This window comes from Monodelphis domestica, chromosome 2 (genome assembly GCF_027887165.1).
Source record: "Monodelphis domestica isolate mMonDom1 chromosome 2, mMonDom1.pri, whole genome shotgun sequence".
NCBI classification, from domain to species: Eukaryota; Metazoa; Chordata; class Mammalia; order Didelphimorphia; family Didelphidae; genus Monodelphis; species Monodelphis domestica.
In genome coordinates this window covers 157,622,599-157,646,478 of record NC_077228.1, presented here as the reverse complement: position 1 = coordinate 157,646,478, position 23,880 = coordinate 157,622,599, and positions in this window count along the sequence as shown.

The following is a 23,880-nucleotide window of genomic DNA, read 5'->3' as shown; positions in this document are numbered from 1 at the left end:
AGACACCAGTGAAAAATGCCCAGAAAATTTCCCAAATAGGATCATTTTGATGGTCTCAGGATCTATATGGAATTTTTATTCCATTTGAACTTTGTGGTGGACATATTCCATGAGAGTAGCAAATGTCTTTGGTGAATATGTTCTCTTATTTTAGTCATGGCTTGTATTAGGGAGATGGATTTATTTTTTGGCAGTCAAGGAGGTTCAGTATCATTGGAAGGAGAACATAAAAGTGGATATAAGAGTATGTTAGATATTGGGGGAAAGATTGTCGAATGGAATACTTATAGGAAATGAGTAGGGTACCTTCTTTGTGTTGGGGAGAGAGTAAAGAGCTTAGAACTTTTTTTGAAGCTGAAAATTATAAGCACAATCCAATTTTGTATTCACTGAATGGAAGTCAGGACATGGGGCAACCAGAGGTTGGGACCTTGCCACTACTGCTATTACAGGGAACTTTTTAGACAGTGCAAAGAGTTTATCTAGCAGCCCCCAAGTGTGTTTGTTTGCCTTCCAAGCATGGTTCCTCACCACAGTCTCATACTATTCTGACTCTTTCTCTGACAAGCTGTTTGGCATAAGCCAAATTATTTAACTTCTCTAGGCCTCTATTTCCTCATCCCCCAAAAGAAAAAAATTGGATTGATTGACCACTAAGGTTCTTTCTAGCTTTAAATATTTGATGGGCTATCTAGAACCTTGATGGTGAACCCATGGCATGTATGTCACTGCTGACACACATAGCCATTTTCAATGACATATGGACTCATGTGGTCTCAGCTTGCCTTGGGGCTGGGAGCCATGCACTCCCAGCCATGTCCATGGCTATGCCCTGGTCCAGCCTGGCGGGGGGAGGGCTGCTCCACCCACTGGCCATAAGGGTGGGGGGTGAGTGGTGGGCAGCACGGAGCAAGAGACTGGGGCACATGGGGCTCCCATGGGGGCAGGAAGGAGGAGAGTGTGCAGAAGAAGCACACAAAGGGAGGCATGCTGGCAGGTGGCAGCCATTGCTCTCACAGCATCCCCCTGGCCAGCCAGCTGGGGAAGGTTGGGGAGGGGAGGGGCTAAGCCAGTAAAAGACTGGATGGGACTCTGGCCCAAGTACAACACAGGAGTGCCTGGAACCTATTACCAGACACTTTTAGCACCCTGAAAAATATAGCAATGGCTTTATTCACAATTTTCCCCTCTATGTACTTTTGTGAGACCTTATTCTCAGCATTAAATAATATCAAAACCAAAAAAAGATACAGACTGACATATGAAGTTAGTAGTGTTTGCTTGGGCTTCAAGTGTACAAAATACCAACTTGCAATTGAAGATTTAGCCAATGAAATTCATCAACAAAAAAGTCACTAATAGGCAGGTTAGTTAAAGAATTTCCCCTCCCACTCATTTATCTTAGTTCACAGCACTCCACACAAGTTAAATAATATCAAGAACAACAAAAGAAACTGAATGACAGATGAACAAAGAAGTCACTAAGCAGGTAAGTTAGATAATTAGTTTTTGTTTTATTAAATACAGTTATATATTACAATTATACATTTGTGTTATTTAAACTATAAATATCTCAAAATTATGTTTTTTTTTCCTCAGAGTGACACCATACCCAAGTTATGCTCAGTTTTTTAGTGAATTTTGACACAACAAGCTCAAAAAGTTGTCTATCACTGATCTAGAATCCTGTGGGAGAGAGGAACTTTCACTAGCATATTAGAGTATTGTCTCACAGGTAACCTTGAAGTTTAATTTCCTTCTGAGGAAAGCTCTTGGGCTATTAGATCTTATGTTTTCTCTACCTATTCTGTACCTGTTTATGGGTTCCTATGAATCCTTTGCATTTTCTATTGTATTGAATAAAAATTGACCTTTCAATATACATTTATTCATTGAATGTTTATATAGAATCTGAAGATCTTATTACCCATATTTGTATAAACCTATACATAAATCAATTTAGAGATCTGCCAGGGTCAACTCTGGATGGGAACAGCCAAAGATGTAATAATTGGAATATGTTGGAATAGCTCCTCCCTCTTCCCTTCATGCTCCTGGTTCAGAATGCATTCAATTAAGCCTAGAGTTTTGGGGTCCTGGTCAATAGGTTTTATTAATAATCCTATTGGAGTACCTAATAATTTTTATTTTATTAATTCAATCAATGACAATCAGAATCATCTTGTAAGCCCTTAGTATTAATGATGCTAACCTTTGATGAAGACATAGTCGATGTCTAGTTTAAGCAATAATTATCAGTAAGTTAATGATTTTAGTGAATAAATTTATGCATGCTTTTTAAGTCTGCTGAACTTTTTTTTTTTTCAGTGGCTTTTAATCCAGTGGGTAAAGAATAGTTGTTACCATAGTGTGCCATAATTAGTACTGACAGGTTAGTCTCAGATGGGGTGGGCAAATCACTTGGTTCATATTGTACTTGGGCTGTTTTTTGTTAAACTTCAAAAGACACAAGTCACGAACATCAGCATTTACTCAGTCTGCTTCCAATTTGTTCATTTCAAGCAAAATCTGGGCTACAGGTAAGGGGATGATCAAAAATTTCACAGAAGTCTGCCTTCCAAGAAATTTCCTGGCTCAAGCTAAATCAGAAGTATACTGAGAACAACTCTTTTTGTATCTTGAACTTTTCATCACTATTCACACATAAAGGATGAGACTTGACTTCTGAGTTGACAATGATTCAAGTTGGATTTGTTCCATATTTTAAATAGTATGTATGCTTTGAAGTGAAGAACACTGTATTGTTAAGAGATTTGTAGTTTTATTGAGCCTGGTCCCTGACTAGCTGTTTAACATAGGTTAAGTTATTTAACCTCCCTAGGTTTCATTCATCCCTGAAATGAAAGATTGGGTTAATTAATCCCCAAGGTCCTTTCTAGCTTTAAATCTAATCTCCTCTGATCCTACTATGCCAGACAAACATCCACCATAGCATCTTGTCTATAGTAGTATATTGCATACCTACAATCTGTTATGTCTCTACCAAGTGGGAGGTAGACATTACTATTAGTCCTCTGAAGTCATGGTTTATCACCATATTAATCAATCTTTTATATTTAATGATAATTTCTTTGAAATTATTGTGGTCACTGTGCATGTAGACTATTCTCCTGATTCTGCTTATTTCTCTCTATGAGTTCATATGTCTTCCCCATGTTCTTAGGAATAAAATTTCTGTAAAGTAATGAAGTTAGGGATGGGGTATGAACCTATAATTTTACTAGTATGAGGAGCTATCTAATGAGGAAACACCCACTAATTTAGGTCGCAACATTCCTGCAGCTTATAGTCTTTTTTTTAACATTAATTTTCTGTCTTTGAATCAATACTAAGGCAATTTGGGGTCACACAACTAGAAAGGATATGAAGTCAAATTTGAACCCAGGACTTCTTATCTCTAGGTCTGATTCTCTATTCACTGAGCCACCTTGCTGCCCCAACTTATAGTCTTCGAAAATAGGAGAGAGCAGTGAGGCTTGCCCAGAGTCCTACAGCCAGTTTGTCAGAAATGGGACTTCCTAGCTTTGAGGGGAACTCTATTGATTATGTTATGCCATTCCAGTAAGATTAATGACCATGAAATGGTGGCAACAAATTATCAATTCATGAAACACTTCTACAATATACCCTATTTCTAAGTGAATTTCAGCCTCCTCTGTCTTCTTGTGGAACTTACTGACTATACCACATATCAATTCTTCTCATTAATCAAGTAAGTTGTATCATTGGAGAAAGTTCAGAGGAAATATGAATATGATTTTAGGTCTTAGACTATAAAAGGGAAAATAATACAAAAAGGGTAAAATATTCACAATTACAAGATTCTATGGACATAATTATAATGAGAAGGAAGAAAGGTTTGTCTAAATAGGAATATGGGGGTAGGATCATTGAGTAAATTCATTAATTACCCTACCACAATCAAAGAGATAAGATGTAACACCCTAATATGTCTGATGGAATCAAATCAGTCAAAGGTATTTCAATTATGTGTGAAAAGACTTTGATCATTTTAGATGTCTTTGATGGTCCATGAAATTGGCTAAGGGATTTGGTCACAATCCCTGGAGTTTATATGTAGCCAGGAAAAGTGGAATTGGAGAGAGAGCAACCCCAGAGAAAGAAGTGCTTTAGGGGGAAGGGAAAGAGTCTCAATTTTTATCTCGAACTGAATATTCTCCCTTCTCTCTGTGGCTGGAGGTGAAGCTTTGAAGGATATTAGTAATTTTGACCTTCCCATTTCTCCATCAGCATCCCTTAGAGCAGAAGTGGCTGCTGGTGTTGTCTGCATAAGTAATGTATAATTGAAAATGTTATCCTAAAAAAGAACTACATTTCCCAGGAACCCACTGACTTCCTGTCATTATGTATTTTCTATAGATATGCAATATTAGGCAGGGAGGTCCTGGCTCTTGACTTCCTGTCTCAAGCTTGGTGGTGGTAAGGCAAACATTTGAACTGATTGATTGGCCATGGGCACATGGTCTTTATTTTGTATCCTCTTTATTCCTTGATTTCTAATGATCATTTAATAAACCTCTAAAATATAATATTTCATTATTGAGATCTTATTTTAACTTTTACAATAGGCAAGATCAGACTGTATGTGAGGGGGAAAAGAATCATGATGCTACAAAAAGCCCATCAAAAATCAATAATATACCTAAGTAGAATTTCATAGGTACCCTACAAAGTGGACATAAATACTTTGTGTTGTCACATGGGATATCTAAGCTTGAACCCACTTTGTCCTAGACTTTGGATATGATGGTTGGAGAATGTCAGAGCTTTTGTGAGGGACATTTTGTACCAACTGTTCTTACTATAACACTTTAACAAATATTATTTTTCAAAAGCTTATTATCTGATTAACTAATGGCTATTGATGAACAATCATAGGGAGAAGAACATCAGTGGGGGCCCATCAACAATACAGCATCATAGCCCTAGTTATAAGGTTAACCCTAGAACCCTGATGAGGAGATGTTGTAGTCACACTCTGGGAACCCAACTTTTCAGTGCAAGTGGGTGTGGGAGTGGGAAATCCAGAGTCTAAGAAATCAAGGTCATTGTACAAAGACCTCTCCAGACAGCTCAGATAAGAAAAAAGGCATATTTATACCATTATATATTTGTATATATGTGAAGAAAGCAAGGATTTGCAAAGGAATTAATGCAAAAAGAGTGGGAAAATAGGTTTAGAACAATTTGTCCTGTCAGAGAATGGGTTGGGGTTGACAGCAGATGGTAAGGATGATAAGAATAGTTTCTTTTTTTGTAATTTTTAATTCTGTTAGGGATAAATTCTGATGATTGGACCACAGATCTAGAGCTAGGAGGATTGTTATAGCCATCTAGTATCTTTCCCTTTATAGCTGAGATTGTTGAACCCTAGGTCACTTGGCCAAACTTATTATAAGCCTCTCAAAATAGAAGATTGTAGATTTAGACACTTTAGAACCAGTCCAGTACCTTCAATTTACAGATAAGAAAACAAAAATTTTTACTGAAGTAAAATGACTTTGCCCAAGGTAACATAGGGTAGTTAAGTAACAGAGAGGATTTGAACCAAGGATTCTCATATTATTTTTATTTTTTTCAGTCATTAATCCTTTATTTAGAGTCTCTCTCTACTTTGTACTGTCCAAGATTCAGAACCCTCTACAACTAAAATAATTCACCTGCTTTTCCCTCTTTCCTCTACTTTGTTAAAAATATTTTTGAAGATTTTATTTAATTAGGCAATTTAGAATATTTTTCCTTGGTTAAAATATCATGATCTTTCCCTCCCCTCCCCACAACCCTTTCCTTAGCCAATGCATAATTCCACTGGGTTTTACATGTTTCCTTGATCAAAACCTATTTCCATATTGTTGATGTTTGCACTAGGGTGATCATTTAGAGTCTACATCCCCAATCATATCCCCATCAAACCATGTGATCAAGCAACTATTTTACTTCTGTGTTTCTTGTTCCCACAATTTTCCTCTGAATGTGGATAGAGGTTTTTCTCCTATATCCCTCTGGGTTGTTCAGGATCAATGCATTGCCACTAATGGAGAAGTCCATTATATTTGATTGTACCACAGTGTATCAGTCTCTGTGTATAATGTTCACCTGGTTCTGCTCCTTTCACTTCCTAGAGATTACTCCAGTTCACATGGAATTCCTCCAGTTCATTATTCCTTTGAGCACAATATTATTCCATCACCAACATATACAATTTGTTTAGACATTCCACAATTGGAGGGTATCCCCTCATTTTTCAATTGTTTTGCCACCACAAAGAGCACAGCTATGAATATTCTTGTACAAGTCATTTTCCTTATTATCTCTTTGGGGTACAAACACAGCAGTGCTATGGCAGGATCAAAAGGCAGACAGTCTTTTAAAGTTCTTCGAGCGTAGTTCCAAATTTCCCTCCAGAATGGTTAGATCAATTCACAACTCCACCAGCAATGCATTAATGTCCCAATTTTGCCACATCCTCTCCAGCATTCAGTATTTTCAGTTGCTGTCATGTTAGCCAATCTGCTGGGTGTGAGGTGGTACCTTGGAGGTGTTTTGATTTGCATTTCTCTGATTAGAAGAGATTTATTCATGTGTTTATTAATAGTTTTGATTTCTTTATCTGAAAATTGCCTATTCATGTCCCTTGCTTATTTATCAATTGGGGAATGGCTTGATTTTTTGTACAATTGATTTAGTTCTTTATAAATTTGAGTAATTAGATCTTTGTCAGAGGTTTTTGTTAAGAAGATTTTTTCCCAATTTTTGGATTTCCTTCTAATTTTGGTTGCATTGGTTTTGTTTGTACACTAGAGAAGAGCCTTGCCAGGTAAGAGCCTTTGGTCTTCGTATACCTGCAAGAGATCTAATTTCTGTAACCTGCCAAAACCTTTATTTTCCTGGCCCAATAAACCTAACTGGCTATCTCTAAAGTCTGGCTTCATTCAATTTAAAACTATTCCTAAAATAATTATAGCCAGAAGGAAAAGCCTGGCCAATTTCATTATTGGGCTACCAAGAGCAGAAAAGGACCCCCCTTCCTTTCCCTATCTTTTTCACTCCATTTTTTCCTACTTTCACCTCAACATATATTTGGTGACCCAGAAGTACATGAACCTACAATCAGCTCAACCTGCTTGCTGCTCTGCCTCACAAGTCTTCATGTAAGCTAAAAAACTTCCCATCCAAAAACCCAGCCCAGTGTGGAGCCCTTTCCTCTACTACTAAGCAGTTTCAGTCACTGCTAGCTCCTCTGCCTTCACAAGGGTTTCTACACCCAGCCCAGGAACCTTACCCTAATCTCTTTCAACCCTGCTAGGCTAAGATCCAGAAGGAGATCTGACTAAAGAAACCTGCAATAAAGGTCTCTTTCCCTCTTCCACCCACCCCAGCCTGCTTCAAAAACTCCCTGACTGCCTCTAGCTCCAAATTTTCCCTCTGGAACAAAATTGGTTTAAGCAGGCAACTCTCAAGCCCCCTAAACCCAAACCCAACTTATCTTAAAACAAGGTACCCTGGAGTGCTTTAATTCCACCCCTTTCCTCCATTTTGATTCACAACACCAAGTACTGCCTTAACTCCATCCCCTTACCCACAATTCCCTTTTCTAACTCCCATCTCTCATTAGCAATTTGCTCCTCTAGCTACGAGAGGCCAACACTGAGCACTAATATATATATATATATATATATATATTTTTATATATATATATATATATATATATATATGAATTTCTTTTTTCCTATACCATCATAAACAAACAAATAAATAGAGAGTTAAATAAAAAATTGACAAATAAATAAATAAATACACACAACATGTTCATTACCTTATATGAAAGCCTTTTGGCTTTTGCCAAATTAGAAACCTTTACGGTTTCCAAATGCCTCCTTTTCATAATGCTTTTGGGAAATCTGCTATTCCTAATTCTTAATGTTAAGATGCAAAAGGCTGCAAATTGGAAAATGCAAGCCAAAATACAAGAATCAGTATAAAATCAACTGGAAAATTTTAAACATTCTTTACATGGTCTAGTATAAAAGGAGGATTTTATTGAACTAAGTCTAATTCAAATTTTTGCAAGCCTGAAATGTCTAATTCAAATTCAAATTTGAGCAAATCTGTTCACAAATTACTGAGAGAAGATCCTATTTCTCATGAAATAGAGACAGATTCTTCTCAGATGTTTCAATTGGAAAAACTCCTTTCTCATGGTATGCACCTCCTGGCCAGCTTTCCCTCCTCTACTCCTTCTCCCAATTCCCCATATTTCTTCTCCTGATGCCCTGTCATCCCCTTTCCCTTCTCCCAGCCCACAACTAACATAAGCCCCGAGAAAACCTCATACTGTCTCAGTAAGCTCAGAAACAACAACCGTACTGGTTCCTTCTCATACTTCCTCAGTCATCACACAAACGAATCAAAAGAAACAGAGAATACAGACTGAGTCCTGTAAAAACTTTTCCCCTTAAGGGATGTGCCCACAATAGGACAAACTAGAGAAGTGGTATATTTAAGACAACATGCTCCTTTCATGCCCCAGTACATAAAAGAATTTAAAAGAGATCTACCTAGCTTTGAAGATAAACAAATTGCTGTAATAAAAAAAGATGGCTGATATATTCTTCCAGTATGATCCTTCCTATAAGGATGCTGAAATATTACTTTAGGCCTTCTAACAGAATGTGAGAGAAATAACATCATCTCTCAGGTTAACAAAGCCTGAGGATTCAATGCAATACACTGGCCACCTCAAGATCCTCATCGAGACTATAATGTTCCTGCATAATACTTACAATTAAATAATAGTAGGGAAGCCATTCATAAGGCAATGTGAGAATGTGCTGAAAGACCAGATGTTTGCACAAAATTTGACTGCTTTACGCAATCTAATGACGAGACTCCCTCCCAATTTGTGGATCAGCTCATTGAGCTGGGAGGTCACTCCTTGGATCTGAATCTACTGCAAGGGATATCAGACAAATTCAGCATCAATTTGTTAATAAATCTTGCAGGGTGGTCCAAGACTATTTTAAAACACATTGTCCAAAATGGCCAGAAATTAATCTAGAAGAGTTGAGAAGGGCTGCTGTGTATGTCTCAAAAGGACATGCAGTAAAAAACATCAGAAACTAATGATTTATTGGAAATAATACAATGTAATCTGAAAACTTTATGTGATAAAATAGATAAACATTAAAGAGGTCATGCTATTACACCAATACCACTTGCTCCTCTTTGAGAATCTAAATGTCAATCCTTGACCCACCACTTCTATAAGAAGAAGGGCCATGTAATGATAAATTGTAGAAATCTATTCTAGGCAATCAGGAATAATACCTACTGGAATACTACTACTACTACTACTACTACTACTACTACTAATTTCAGGAACAACAACTATAGAAACAATAATTTCAGGAACAACTCTCAGAATAATAATATGTATACTTTCAGGAATCACAATTTCAATAATGCTAATTCTGAGAACATAAATCAGGCAGATAACTCAAATCATATGATCCCACAACAACTTCTCTTAAGTGGAGTTCATCCAAGAACGGGTCAAAGTGCTACTGCCCCTTCACGTGGGGCAGAAGGTGGTTTCCCTTAAAACTCTATTGCCTTTATTTATTTTGTTGCTATTAGTCCTTTTCAGTTTTTCCTCTCTTTAAACATAGCAAAAGAAGAAGAAACTGTCTACTTCCTTATTTCAATTGTGTCATCCTATTTGACTCTTATCTATATTTATGCCTTTATGGAAGTCCATAACAACTTGTAGTTGGAAAAGTTGTATTTGTGAATTTGAAATATTTAGTATTTTCTTTGTACCTATATTTCCTCACAGAAGACTATATTAGTGACCTGTATGAATGCCCTGTATTTTTGTGGAAATGTATTATTGGTTTTATACCTCATTTGCACTCACATTATAGATCATGGCTAAAGTAAGAGAAAATGCATCTAAATTCTTGGGTAAGAACCTTTGTATTCTACCCCTCCTTAAGTGACACTAATTGTAAGATATTTTTGATTGTCACTAATTATAAGATATAAATATATTTCTGAAATTATAGCACATTTATTATTGTTTGTTTAATTTAATGTTCAACTTAATGTTCCTAAGCACATGTAATCTACATAAATTGAAAGATTCTAGATTGTTGCATTAGTGTGGGTTTACTATGTCCATTAGTTCTAACTGTAACTGCCTGCTCAAAAAGCTTTAGATTACTAAAAATACCATTAATATTTAAATATTATGGGACTTAGTACATATCTGATTTGAAGGAAAAACAAAAAAGGAGCACAGATATCTATAAAGTGCCACAGAAGCACATATATGACATGAATGGTGCCAAAAGAGCACATAGGTCAGAAAGAGAAACCAATTCTGTTAGGATTTCTGAGACTTGTTGAAATTTCTATGCCAAAAAAAAAGGATTTGAACCTAGTGTGAGAATTGAGTTTGCGACACTTAACATATGTTGTGACATAGAACTCCTTCTACCACACTCCTTGTGAAATTTATATGGAGTACCTAACAATTGGCTATTTTGGCTCCATATTCTATCCCTGAGAAGGAACTATGAAAGAAGAAATATATCAGACCAAGGAATAAAAATCTAGTTCCCTTTCCTAAATTTCTTTCTCTGATGGTTGACTGTGGTCCTGACTAGTGAATGGGTAAGTGCTTTTGGATGTTGGACATAGATTACTTTAATTGGGCATTATTCAAAGTTCTATTGTAATTTTGTATTTTTTTCTTATTTAGAAATTTTCATATAAAATTTAGGATTGGATGTTTAGAAATTCATCCACATTTGGCTTTTATGTGCTATATTTTTTCTGATGAATTTAATTGGCAGTGATTCATATGCCTCATGCCTCAGACATGTCTTCCCTGTATGATTTAAATATTTTAATATCCTCTACAAGAGGGAATATGTTTTTATTTCATATGAGAGAAAAGTTTTAAGTAATTTTAGGAAAAGAAATTTGCTGCCTCCTAGAATCCAGAAGGAGATGCCTGTGGAGACCTCATGGAGATTTCACATTACTCCAGGAGATTCTGAGAGAAAAAAACCTGGATGCACAAAATTGAACTTGGGGGGGGGGTTAAAAATTCATTTGTTTCATCAAAAATGGATATATTTCATATGCATATTATATATATGTATATGTATATATATAGTTGTGAAGAAGGGGGCTGCCCCCTAATTTCTTTGTAAAAAAAAAAGCATCAAATATTTACTTTTATTTTGTTGTAAGATTTGTTGCTATTTCCCCCTTGTATTGATGCATATTTTATTGTGATTGCAAATTTATTTGTATTTGTAGCCCCCCAAAAGGATCACAGTGGGGTGATTTATGCATTTTTAAAATGGCTCTGAACCCTGGAAGATTACATCTCCCAGGACCCTTTATCCCATCTTCCTCAGACACATCCCATATACCTGAAGGAGATCTAATGTTCTGTAGCCTTCCAAAACCTTTATTTTCCTGGCCCAATAAACCTAACTGGCTATCCCTAAAGTCTGGTTTCATTCCAATTTAAATCTATCCCTAGCATAATTATATACAGAAGGAAAAGCCTGATCAATTTTATTAAATGGCTGCCAAAAGCAGAAAGGGACCCCCTGCTACCTTTCCTTCCTTCCCCTACTTTTTTGCCTCTTTTTTTCCTACTTTCACCTCAACAATATCTTTAATCTTTTGTTCTTCGAAATGAATTTTGTTATGTTTTTTTCCTAATTCAGTAAAAAAAAAATTTGGTAGTTCGAAGGGTATGGTACTAAATAAGTAAATAAGTTTGGGTAGGATTTTCATTTTTATTATGTGAGCTCATCCTACCCATGAGCAATTAATGTTTCCTTTCCATTTAATTAGATCTAATTGTAATTGAGTGGAAAGTGTTTTGCAGTTGTGTTCATATAGTTCCTGTGTTTATCTTGGCAAATAGATTCCTAAGTATTTTATATAGTCTAGAGTGATTTTAAATGGAATCTCATTTTCTAATTCTTGCTGCTAAGATGTGTAGGAAATATATAGAAATGCTGATGACTTGTGTGGGTTTATTTTGTATCCTGCAACTTTACTAAAGTTGTTGATTATTTCACCTAGCTTTTTAGTGGATTCTCTAGGATTCTTTAAATAGATCATAATATCATTCTCAAAGAATGATAGCTTGGTCTCGCCAATTTTAATACCTTCAATTTCTTTTTCTTCTCTAATTGCTACTGCTAGTGCTACAAGTACAATGTTAAATAATAGAGGTGATAATGGACATCCTTGTTTCACTCCTGATCTTATTGGGAATGCTTTTAGTTTATCCCCATTACAGATTATGTTTGCTGATGGTTTTAGATATATATTGCTTATTATTTTTAGGAAAGGCCCTTCTATTCCTATATTTTCTAGTGTTTTTAATAGGAATGGGTGTTGTATTTTGTCAAAGGCTTTTTCTCCATCTATTGAGATAAACATGTGATTTTTGTAGGTTTGCTTGTTGATATGGTCGATTATGTGCATGGTTTTCCTAATATTGAACCATCCTTGCATCCCTGGTATAAATCTCCCCTGATCATAATGAATAACCCTTATGATCACTTGCTGGAATCTTTTTGCTAGTATTTTATTTAAGATTTTTGCATCTATTTTCATTAAGAAGATTGGTCTATCGTTTTCTTTCTCTGTTTTTGATCTGCCTGACTTTGGAATCAGTACCATATTTGAGTCATAAAAGGAATTTGGTAGAACTCCTTTGTTTATTATGTCAAATAGTTTGTATTATATTGGGATTAGTTGTTTTTTGAATGTTTGATAGAATTCATTTGTGAATCCATTGGGCTCTTGGGGTTATTTCTTAGGGAGTTCTTTGGTGGCTTGTTCAAATTCTTTTTCTAATATGGGATTATTTAAGTATTCTATTTCTTCTTCTGTTAATCTAGAAGATTTATATTTTTGGAAATATTCATACATATCATCTAGATTTCCATATTTGTTGCCATATAATTGGGCATAATCATTTTTAATGATTGCCTTAATTTCCTCTTCATTAGAGATGAGGTCTCCCTTTTCATCTTGGATACTGTCAATTTGATTTTCTTCTTTCCTTTTTAAAATTTGATTGACCAGTACTTTTTCTATTTTATTTATTTTTTGAAATACCAGCTTCTAGACTTATTTATTAATTTGACAGTTTTTTCACTTTTGATTTTATTAATTTTTCCTTTAATTTTTAGGATCCCTAATTTAGTTTTCATCTAGGGATTTTAAATTTATTCACTTTCAAGTTTTTTGATTTGCATGTCCAATTCACTGATCTCTTCCCTCCCTAATTTGTTAATATATGAACTCAAGGATATAAATTTCTTCCTGAGTACTGCTTTGGCTGTGTCCCATAGATTTTGAAAGGATATCTCATCATTGTTATTTTCTTCAGTGAAATTATTAATTATTTCTATGATTTGTTCTTTAACTGATTTTGGAGGATCATATTATTCAATTTCCAGTTAATTTTTATTTGGATCTCCATATACCTTTACTAATCCTCATTTTTATTGCATTATGATGTGAAAAGGTTGCATTTATTATTTCTGCTCTTTTGTAATTGTTTGCTGTGTTTTTATGCCCTAGTACATGGTCAATCTTTGTGAATGTACCATGTCCTGCTGAAAAGAAGGTGTTTTCCTGTTTGTCTCTATTTTTCTTCGCATATATATTAACTCTAGTCTTTTCTAAGATTTCATTCACATCTCTTACTTCTTTATTATTTATTTTTGGTTTGATCTATCTAATCTCATGTAGGAAGGGTCAGGTCTCCCACTAGTATAGTTTTGTTATCTATTTCCTCCTTCAACTTCACTAGTTTCTCCTTTAAAAATTTGGATGCTATACCATTTGGTGCATGCATGTTGATTACTGATATTTCCTCATCGTCTATACTGCCTTTTATCAGGATGTAATTACTTTCCCTATTTCTTTTAATGAAACCCATTTTTATTTTGGCTTTGTAAGATATCATGATTGCATGTAACTCCTACCTTCTTTTACTCAATTGAGGCCCATTAAATTTTGCTCCAACCTTTAATTCTAACACTGTGAGTATCTACTTGCCTCATATGTGTTTCTTGTAGACAACATATGGTAGGATTTTGCTTTCTAATGCACTCTGATATTTGTTTTTGTTTTATGGATGAGTTCATTCCATTCAATTTCAAAGTTATGATTGCCACTTGTATATTCCTCAATCTTTTGATATCCTCTACTAGTTCTGCTCTTTCTTCTTTTGCTATATCCCTTTAAACCAATGGTTTGCTTTTAATCTGTCCCCCTAATCCCCACCTTTATTATTATATTATTATTATTATTATATCTTCCCTTTCTGCTCCTTCTTTTTTTATTCTCTTGTTGTTGTTGTTGTTGTTGTTCTTCTTCTTCTTCTGGTTCTGGTTCTTGTTCTTGTTCTTGTTCTGGTTCTTCTTGTTCTTATTCTTCTTCTTCTGTCTGTTAAGTCCCCCCTCTTTCCCTCCCTTTTTGTACTACCCACTCCACTCTCCCCCTTAGTTTTCCCTTCTCATTTTCTCTATAGGATATGATAGAATTCAATACCCCAATGGATCTAGATGCTCTTTCCTCTCAGAACTGATTTCACTGAGAGTCAGGTTTAAGTATTACCTATTAGCTTTCTCTTCCTTTCCTTCTTATAATAATATTCTTCCTCTCCCCCTTCCCATGTGTCTCTTTGTATGATATAGAATATCCTATTTATCTTATATCTTCAAGTTTCTTTTGGTGCCATCTTCTATTCCCACTTCCCTTTTTCTTTTTTTGCATATCATCTTATGCCACTTATTACCCCAATCTCTACATGTGAATGATTCTTCTAATCACTAAGATAGTGAATATAATTTTTGATAGTTTCAAATAACATTTCCCTATATTAATATAAAAATTTTGTTCTTATTGAAGCCCTTAAAGAAGAATATTTAAATAAAGAAATATTTTTCCTTTCCCCTCTTTTTCTTATTTACCTTTTCATATTTCTCTTGATTTTTATGTTTAGATATCAAACTTTCCACTTAGTTCTGATAATTTCTTTACAAATACTTAGAAATCTTCTGTTTTGTTGAATGTCCATAATTTCCCCTGGAAGTACATCTCCAGTTTTGATGGGTAGGTAATCCTTTGCTGAATACCCAATTCTCTTGCCTTTATGAATATTGTATTCCAAGCTTTGGGGCCCTTTATTGTGGAAGCTGCCAGATCTTGTGTAATCATTATTGGTCCTTGATACCTTAATTGTCTCTTTTTGACTTCTTGTAAAATTTTTTCCTCATCTTGGAAGCTCTTAAATTTAGCAATTACATTTCTGTGGATTGTCTTTTGAGGATTTAGTGTAGAAGGTGTTCTATGAACTCTTTCAATATCCATTTTGCCCTCTTGTTCAAGAACATCAGGGCAGTTTTCTTGGATAATTTCTTGTAGTATGATGTCAAGATTTTTGTTTATTTCTGATTTTTCAGGTAGACCAATGATTTTCGAATTGTCTCTTTGAGACCAATTTTCCTGATCTATCATCTTTTCAGTGAAATGCTTTATGTTTTCTTCTATTTTGTCAGTCTTTTGATTTAACTTTATTAATTCTGGCTGTTTTGCAATATCATTGGCTTCCAATTGCCCAATTCTGATCTTTAAGGACTAGTTTTCCCCCTATAATCTTTTGATTTTTCTTTTGCTTTGGTCTATCCTGCTTTTTTGTGGCTTCAAGCTGTTTCTCCAATTAAGAGTTCTTGTCCTTTAAACTGTCATTTTCTTTTTGAATTATTTCTCACTTTTCTTGTCAGAATCCTTTTATCTTTTTGATAAGCTCTGATTTGAGTTATTCAAGAGCTTGTGGCCAATTTCAGTTTTTTTTCAAAGGTTTGGATGCATTTATGTGTATGTATTCTGCTATTCCTCTGTAGTCTGGATTTTTCTTCCATAAAAATTATCCAGGGTTAATGCCTTCTTGTTTTTCTTGGTGTTGGTAAGTTGTTTTTCCGTGGCATTTTTTGCCATCATTATGCTAGATTTTTTCTTCCCTTTCCAGTCAGAAGACTGATTGAGGAGGGAAGACTCTCTGTGTATGGAACTAAGGAACACGGTTTTTGCCTGAGGCCACCTCTCTTGTCTCTGAAACTTCTACTGTTTACTCCCCTTTTCTGAGCTATCTCCATGTGGGCACCTAAGTTCTGCGTTCTTCAGCCTGCTGGGGTCTCAGGTCTAGTTGCTCTCAGAGGTAGGTTTTTGGTGGTCTTAGTCAGCTGCCAAGGACCTAGAGGTGCCCTTTGCTTGCTCTAGAGGTGCCCCTTGCTCACTCACTGATTCTAGTGAGTGCTGGCTCTGACTCTGACTCTGTCGGTGAAGTGGGGGAAGATTGATCAGCTCATGTTTTGGTGGAAGCTATTTCACCCCTTTATACTTTGGAAATGCACAAATCCCATGCACCTTCAATGCTGCACCCTACTGTAGAGTCCCTTCATTCATATGAATTGGGGTTTTTGTTTTTTGGCCTTTTGAGGTAGGTGGTGTGTAGAGGAAGAGTCCTGCGTCTATACTGCCTTCCTGTTTACCCAGAATCTGGATTCTCATACTTTCAAATAAGCATCATTCTTACCACTGTTCAAAATTCTCTCTCAAGATGGTAAATATGAATCCCAATTTTTAATGTTGGTAGAAGGTTAATTCTTGAGACTATGGACCAATGAGCTTAACAGCAATTCTTAGAACAGTTATAAAAAAACAGTGAACATGATTTGTAAGCAAGGAAGGAAAACAAGCATTTACTGAGTCTACTATTTCCCAGGCACTCTGTTAATTATTTTATAAATATTATTTCATTGATTCTCATAACAACCTTGAGAGGTAAGTGTTATTATATTATTTTTCTCATCTTTCAGTACAATTAAGAAAACTGAGTTAGACAAAGGTTATGTGCCTAGGGTCATACAGTTAATAAATGTCTGAAGGCAGATTTGAACTCAAACATTCCTCACTCTGGGCACACTGTGGTAGTATTCATTGATGGTAGCAATGAAATAGCATGGATTAATTAATGCTGCAACATGCCTTGCACATATAAAAATCTATATCAGTTTGCTTGCCATCTTAGAAAGGGGAAGGAATGGGAAGGGTTGAGGGAAGAAGGTTAGGATGGAGGAAGAGAATTTGGAACTCAAAATTAATAAAAACGAATGTTAAAATTGTTTTTATGGGTAATTGGAAAAAATATTTGTTGTTTGTCCTACCTTTTAGAAAAAGTTCAATGACTTCATGGAGTGATGTCTTGACTGATGCATAAACTGAACATAAGTGAGGCAGAATAGAAATTCTAGGCATCTACCTTTCTTTCTCTGGCTATTGCAGATTCTCCATTCAGGGGTTATGTTCACAGTTACTTAATTTTTAATTCTTTTATCAGAGTTGATGTTCAACATGCAGGTGGCTTATTTTTCTATTTTGATTTGTTACAGGCAAACTGTGACAAATCTGAGCCTTCTTATTTCATCTCCAAGCGATCAGAGAAACGTCGCTGATACTTTACAGAACTGCATAAAAAAAAATTCCAGCTGCTTCCTTCCTGGACACCCTCTGCCCCACATGCTTTGGGTTCTATCCAACACCACCTAGCTGGATCACAAGCTTCAGTCTTCATCTGCCAAGAGCAAGAGCAAGATAAGCTGCAGCCTAAATTGGAAACTCAACTTAGGAAGCTTGAGGCTCAATATAAATGCTCTGAGATTCCTGTACATATGCTAAATTACTTGCAGTTAGGCCCTGGCTTTCTGAACTGGCACATGAACAGACAGGATCCCACTGTCCCTTAGGGCACAAGGGAAATTTTATAGAGTGGAAAACAAAGCACATAAATTATGAGCCCTCCTGTGTCTGGCAATTAGAGGGTAGGCAATCCATACCAGCCATTCCAAGGAAAAATAGAAGTAGGAAAAGATTTCTGCCTTCCTTTGGCTTGGTGGGCCAGTTACCAGAAAGGAAGATATGCTGGCTAAGATACTGTGTGCGACAAAGAAAAGCATAGTATGTGTGTGCATGCATGTACAGACAATATTCTCTCTTCAATGTTGTATGACCAGTTCATGGGATGCTCACTTGAGTAGGACAATGTTTGAGAATTGAACTTGAATGGAATTTTTCTCTGGCAGGCTGCATTTTAATCAACTGAGCAGCAAATGCTTTTGGTCAACATCAGACTTTCCTTTCTTATCCCTTCTCTCTGAGAAGTCGCCAACTGTTGCCCAGCATCACTAACTAATTAGGACAGTAAAAAGATGAAAAAAAAAAACCCACATGTTTTTAGCCAATTTCTGTAGCAGAGTGTGAAGACATTTTCCTCAGTCATTTGCTTTTGTTTAGAAAGGCTTGTCACCTGGAGACATTTCCAAATGGAAAAAAAAAAACACTTTGAGAATATTTGTAGGTCTTTTGAAGTAAGTTAGGTCTACCTCTGAAAGATGTATAGCTCAGCTATCTTGTGTCCATGAAATCCTCTTCACCTTCTGAATGTGTTTAGTGCTCAATTTCTTTAAAAAAATTTGATCAGTGTCTTTTGGTTTGACATTGCCTTTATTTCTTAATAGATTCCTCATTTTCCCCAATCTAGACATTTATCCTTTTAATTCATCAATTCAAGAGAATTTGTATAGTTCTCACTATGGTTTAGGTTCTGTACCAGATTCTGTGAAAAGAAAGACAAAAGAATGAGACAATGAAATGGTTCCTATTCCCCAAAGTTTAAATTCTTTTAGGGGAGACAACGAGTAACACACACAAGTACAATCAAAATAAGTATAAATATGAAATATATAGAGATCAATACAAGGTAGTTCAGAAGAATGGGCACTAGCAGGTAGGGGGAGGGAATTAGGAAAGTTTTCATATAAAACAAGGATTTTCCATGGGGTTCATAAACTTAAAAATCTATATTTTGATCATTTCAGTCTAGTTGTTTTTTTTCTAATCCTGTGTATTTATTTTATTCATTCATTTGTTTATTTATTCTTTGAAGCAGGGATTTAGAGGCTTCCCCAGATTGCCAAAGGGGTCTATGACTTTTCACCACCACACACACAAAAAGAACTATTTATATAAAAGGAGATGCTTGAATTGAATCTTGAAGTAAGGAGGGATTCTTGAAGTAACAGAAAGGAAGGAGTATATTTCGGGTTTAGCGATGGGCAATGAAAAGTCATAAGAGACATTTTTCAGTTTTCTTGGACTGGGAAAGACTATTAGAGGTAGATACTTTTCAGTTTCCTTTTATAAGAAAGCTTCTGATAAGTGGATTTGATAAGTTTTTGTGGCTCTCTGTAACAATTTGGCCACATGACACATGTAATAACCAGTAAACCCTTTAACAGAGTTGCCATTCTACAATACACTGTGTTCTTTTGGTGTCGATGATGAATTTCCTGTTAGACCAAAGATGTTTAGGTAGCACGCGGATACATAGAATGCTGGGTTTGTCATCAGGAAAACCTGAGTTCAGAACTGGCCTCAGATACTTACTGGCTGTGTGATCTTGGGCAAATCACAACTTTATCTGCCTCAGTTTCTGAAACTGCAAAATGAGGAAACACCTACATTGCAAGGTGGTTGTGAAGATCATATAAGTTAGTATTGGTAAAGAGCTTAGCATAGTGTCTGGCATAAACTAAGACCTCAATAAATGCTTATTTCTTTCCTTCCTAGTTTCTATTGATATGTTTTATTCTTTCAATCACTTATTTATTAATCACTTACTATGTGCCAGGCATTATGTAAAGCTCTAGAGGATATGAAAAGAGGCAAAAGACAGGTCTCTGCCCTCAAAGAGCTCACCATCTAATGATACAGCTCACAATCTAATGGTTCATGGATATCACTTTTTTCAGATGTACTCTCCCTACCTATTGTGTTTCTCTAGTTGTTTCATATTCCCAATTTTTTCTAGGATCATAGATCACAGGAACATAGATTTAGAGCTCAAAGGGATCTTAGTAGACATTTTCTTCAACCTCCTCCTTTTATAAAAGGGCTATATGTAGCCCAGAAAAATTATGTGAACTTCTCAGGATCAAACATCATAAATAGTAGAATTAGCATTTGAATCCACATCATCTTACTCCAAAGCCAGCACTCTTTCTACTATACTATATACACTCCTCTTGTCAGGGTTGCAATCTTAAACTTGCCAGTACAAGAAACTGCTCAGAATCTTTTTTTAATCATTTTATTGTGAATTATTGCTTCAATCTTTCTTGAATTCTTCCTTTCCTCCAATGAGCTGGAGTATAAAGAGGCATTTCTTAAATCATTTCAACTCCTCAATCAAAGGAATCTATTTGTATCTAATACATAAATTCTTGATAAATTCAGTTGGGGGCAGTTGTGGTTAAAAATGGAATCTTGATTTAAAACAAACAGACACACTCAAAACAAAAACAAAATACATATGAAATGTACAGTGCATGAGAGGTGTATCATGCATAGATTGCTCAGTGTACAGGAAAGGATGGAATCTTGTGTCCCTCCGTCATTAACTCTGGGTAATATAACCTCATACAATATAATCAGAGGACATAAAACTCTCTCAACTGCTACATCCACATCTGTGTATATTGTAAATAAATGAGTAGGTGTCTATAAAGAGAAATGCTGAATGCACAAAATTACAGAATTTTGAAGTTGGCATAGGACTTCAAAAATTAATAGGAATGTTCCATATATCTTTACAATATCTAGTCTCCACTTGAAGACTCCTTTGATAAGGCATTCTCTGACTCATAGTTCAATTGATTCTACTCTTGGTCAGCTCTAATCATGAAGACACATTTCCTTTCATTGAGCCTAAAATTTTCTACTTGGCCAACTTTGCCCCACATTCCTCACATTGCTTTTATGGAGTCAAGCAGACTAGATATCCCTTTCTCTTCCAGATTTCTCATTACATACTTCATGTATGTAATGGCTGTGTCCAAGAGAGAAGAAGATCAAGCTTAGGGAAGAAAGTTTGTAATATAGAAGTACAATTAAATTCAAGACGAATTTATGGGTACAAATACCCTAGACCAATGAAGTAGAAGGTGATTAGAATCTTGAGAATGGCAACAGGTAGTAAAGATGCAGTCATGGGAGAGCCAGAGTTCAGAATCAGGAAACTTGACTAATATGGGAACCTTATATGGTATAAGCAAGGTGGCATAGAGAATAGAGCATCTTATCTGAAGTCAGGAAGACTCATCTTCCTGAATTCAAATCTGGATTCAGACTAGTTGTGTGACTCTAGTTCTTCGTCTATAAAATGAATTGGAAAAGGAATAGCAAACCACTTCAATATCTTTGTCAAGAAAACCATAAAGGGAGTCACTAAAAGTCAAGCATAACTGAAAATGTTTGAACAACAACAATCAAATTATTGGAAAAATTGGGGACACTAGTCAGAAAACTTGGGGATTAGTGGATAAGAACTTAGTCACTCCCTAGGAAATTATTCATTCATTCATTCAGTCTCTTATTCAAAAAATAAGATATGCTAGCACAGATTTTTTTATTGGGGTCTACAGATCTTTAAAAAGAATATTTGGATAACTGCTACCTTAGTAATCTTGTGTATTTTATTTTGTGTTTGCTTACATTCTATTGGCAAGAATTTAGCCATTTAGATACACTTGGTATACCAGATAGGGAATTCAGTCACAAGGGAGTACAAGTTCAAGGTAAGGAACCTCATCACTGGAAATCAAGACCAGAAATGGATCAGCAGCAAGATTTACTTGATTCTGAGATACTTGACTTCTTATATATTTCCCTGTTGAGAGCCCAAATTAATCCCAGTATTTGGAGCTATTTGAGGAATAAATGCCTCAGTTGCCAAAGCTAAATACAAAGAGGAGTAAGAAAACAGGTAGGCAATCAGGTAGCTAGGTAGCAAGGTGGCTACAGAGTGGGACCTGGAATCAGGAACATTTAAGTTTAAATCTGGCCTCAGACACTAGCTGTGTGACCCTGGACAAGTCACTTAACCTCTGAGTGCCTCAGTTTCCTCATCTATTAAGTGAGGATAATAATAGCAACTACCTCAGGGTTTCATGAAGATCAAATAGGATACTACTTGCAAAGTGCTTTGCAAAACATTATATCAGAGCTAGTGATTGTTATCACAGATGTTAGCTTTCTTTCCTAGATCTTTGGTATTTGCATGTTTCTCCCAGTATCTATAAATCTCCTTGTCTATCTGCCAAACCTTCTAGATAAAGTTAATTTCTTGTCCTAGACTCTCCCAGTTTGCCCAGAATTATCACCATGTGCTCCTTGGTGTGACCTGGGGAAACTCCAACAGCTAGAAAAAATAGTGATGCTAGGAAATGGTATTCAGTTTAAGAGATCTGATGAAGCCAGGACGAAGCAATGTTTCATGTGCTTCTCTCTCTTCCCGTGCAGGACTTCATGAACTCAGGGAGGGGTAAACAATGGGGGAAAAAGGAAGACAGCGCTGCTCTAGGCTTGTTTGACTTGGCCAAGATGTTCAACAGTTCCTCACATGTAAACCCCAGTGTCGTTGGGGCTAAGCTACCAAAACAGTCAACAGACAGAAGTTGTCATCCATATTTAAGTAACAATTCTAGGCCTGTCAAGTTAGGCAGCCATCCCTAATTCACAAATCCTCTTCCATAAGGATTGAGAAATGTGGCTTATTTTCTGACAGCCATGAAGGCTGCTAATGAATCAGATGCTGAGTGACTCAGCACAGCTTCAAGTGGGAGAGAGCTAATCCTCCCCCTGCACTCCTGTGGTCCATGGCCAGCATTAGAGGGATGACAGAGTATCTTCATTTGCAAATTCCTTCCCTTTCGGTCTCCCTTGCCAAGAACAAATGACCTAATACATCTCCGTAGAGCTTTCCATCCTCAAAGAGCCCAGAGGACATGACCAGCTATTATGGAATCAAGCCCAAATAACAAAGATTTTGGTGGGATGATTTCCCCATTTCAGAGGGAATACTGGGCTCTAAGAAGGAAGCTTTTGCTTCATCTTTCCTGGAAACCTGGACTATCATCCCGTAGCTGGCCACATCTAGACAAGCCGCCTCTGCTCTAGCTGTCCTTATCTGCTCCCCCTGGTAGTCTGTACTCTGCCCCTGGCACCTTGCACTCTGAGAGAGGAGTCTTTGACTTATCATTTGTATGTCTCCCAGAATCTTAACCCCTTTCCAAATCTATGTGTTGATTTTTTCTATTAGAACAAAGTTCCTTGGAGGCAGGAATTGTCTTGCTTGTATCCTCAGCGCTTAGCAAATTTCATGGCTGTATATATATACATATTTGTGCATACATATAAATGTATAACAATTATATTTGTACACATAAACATATATAAATAAATTATATATACACTATATATTTGAATATATAACAAATATATAAATTATATATACATAGTATATGCATATATACATTATATATGAATATATGTACATTATATATTTGTATATATAATAAATCTATAAATAAATATAGCATAGTGACTGGTATGTAGTTGGCACTTAATAAATGCTGACCAACTTGTTGCTTAATTGAAATCAATGGAGTCTAATCCTTTTGAATTTTAGCTAAAGTACCATAATGCTATATGTTTCCATGAAGTGAAGAAGTGACTTACCAAAATTTTGGGGAACCTTCTCTCTAGCATTCTCAAAATTATTTTCCTTTCAGGAGAATCAAAACTCTTCAGACAGTTTGGTAAAGATGGACTATATAAATTCTGGAATAAAAATAGGGCTCACCAAAGAGGGAAGAGAAATATAATGAT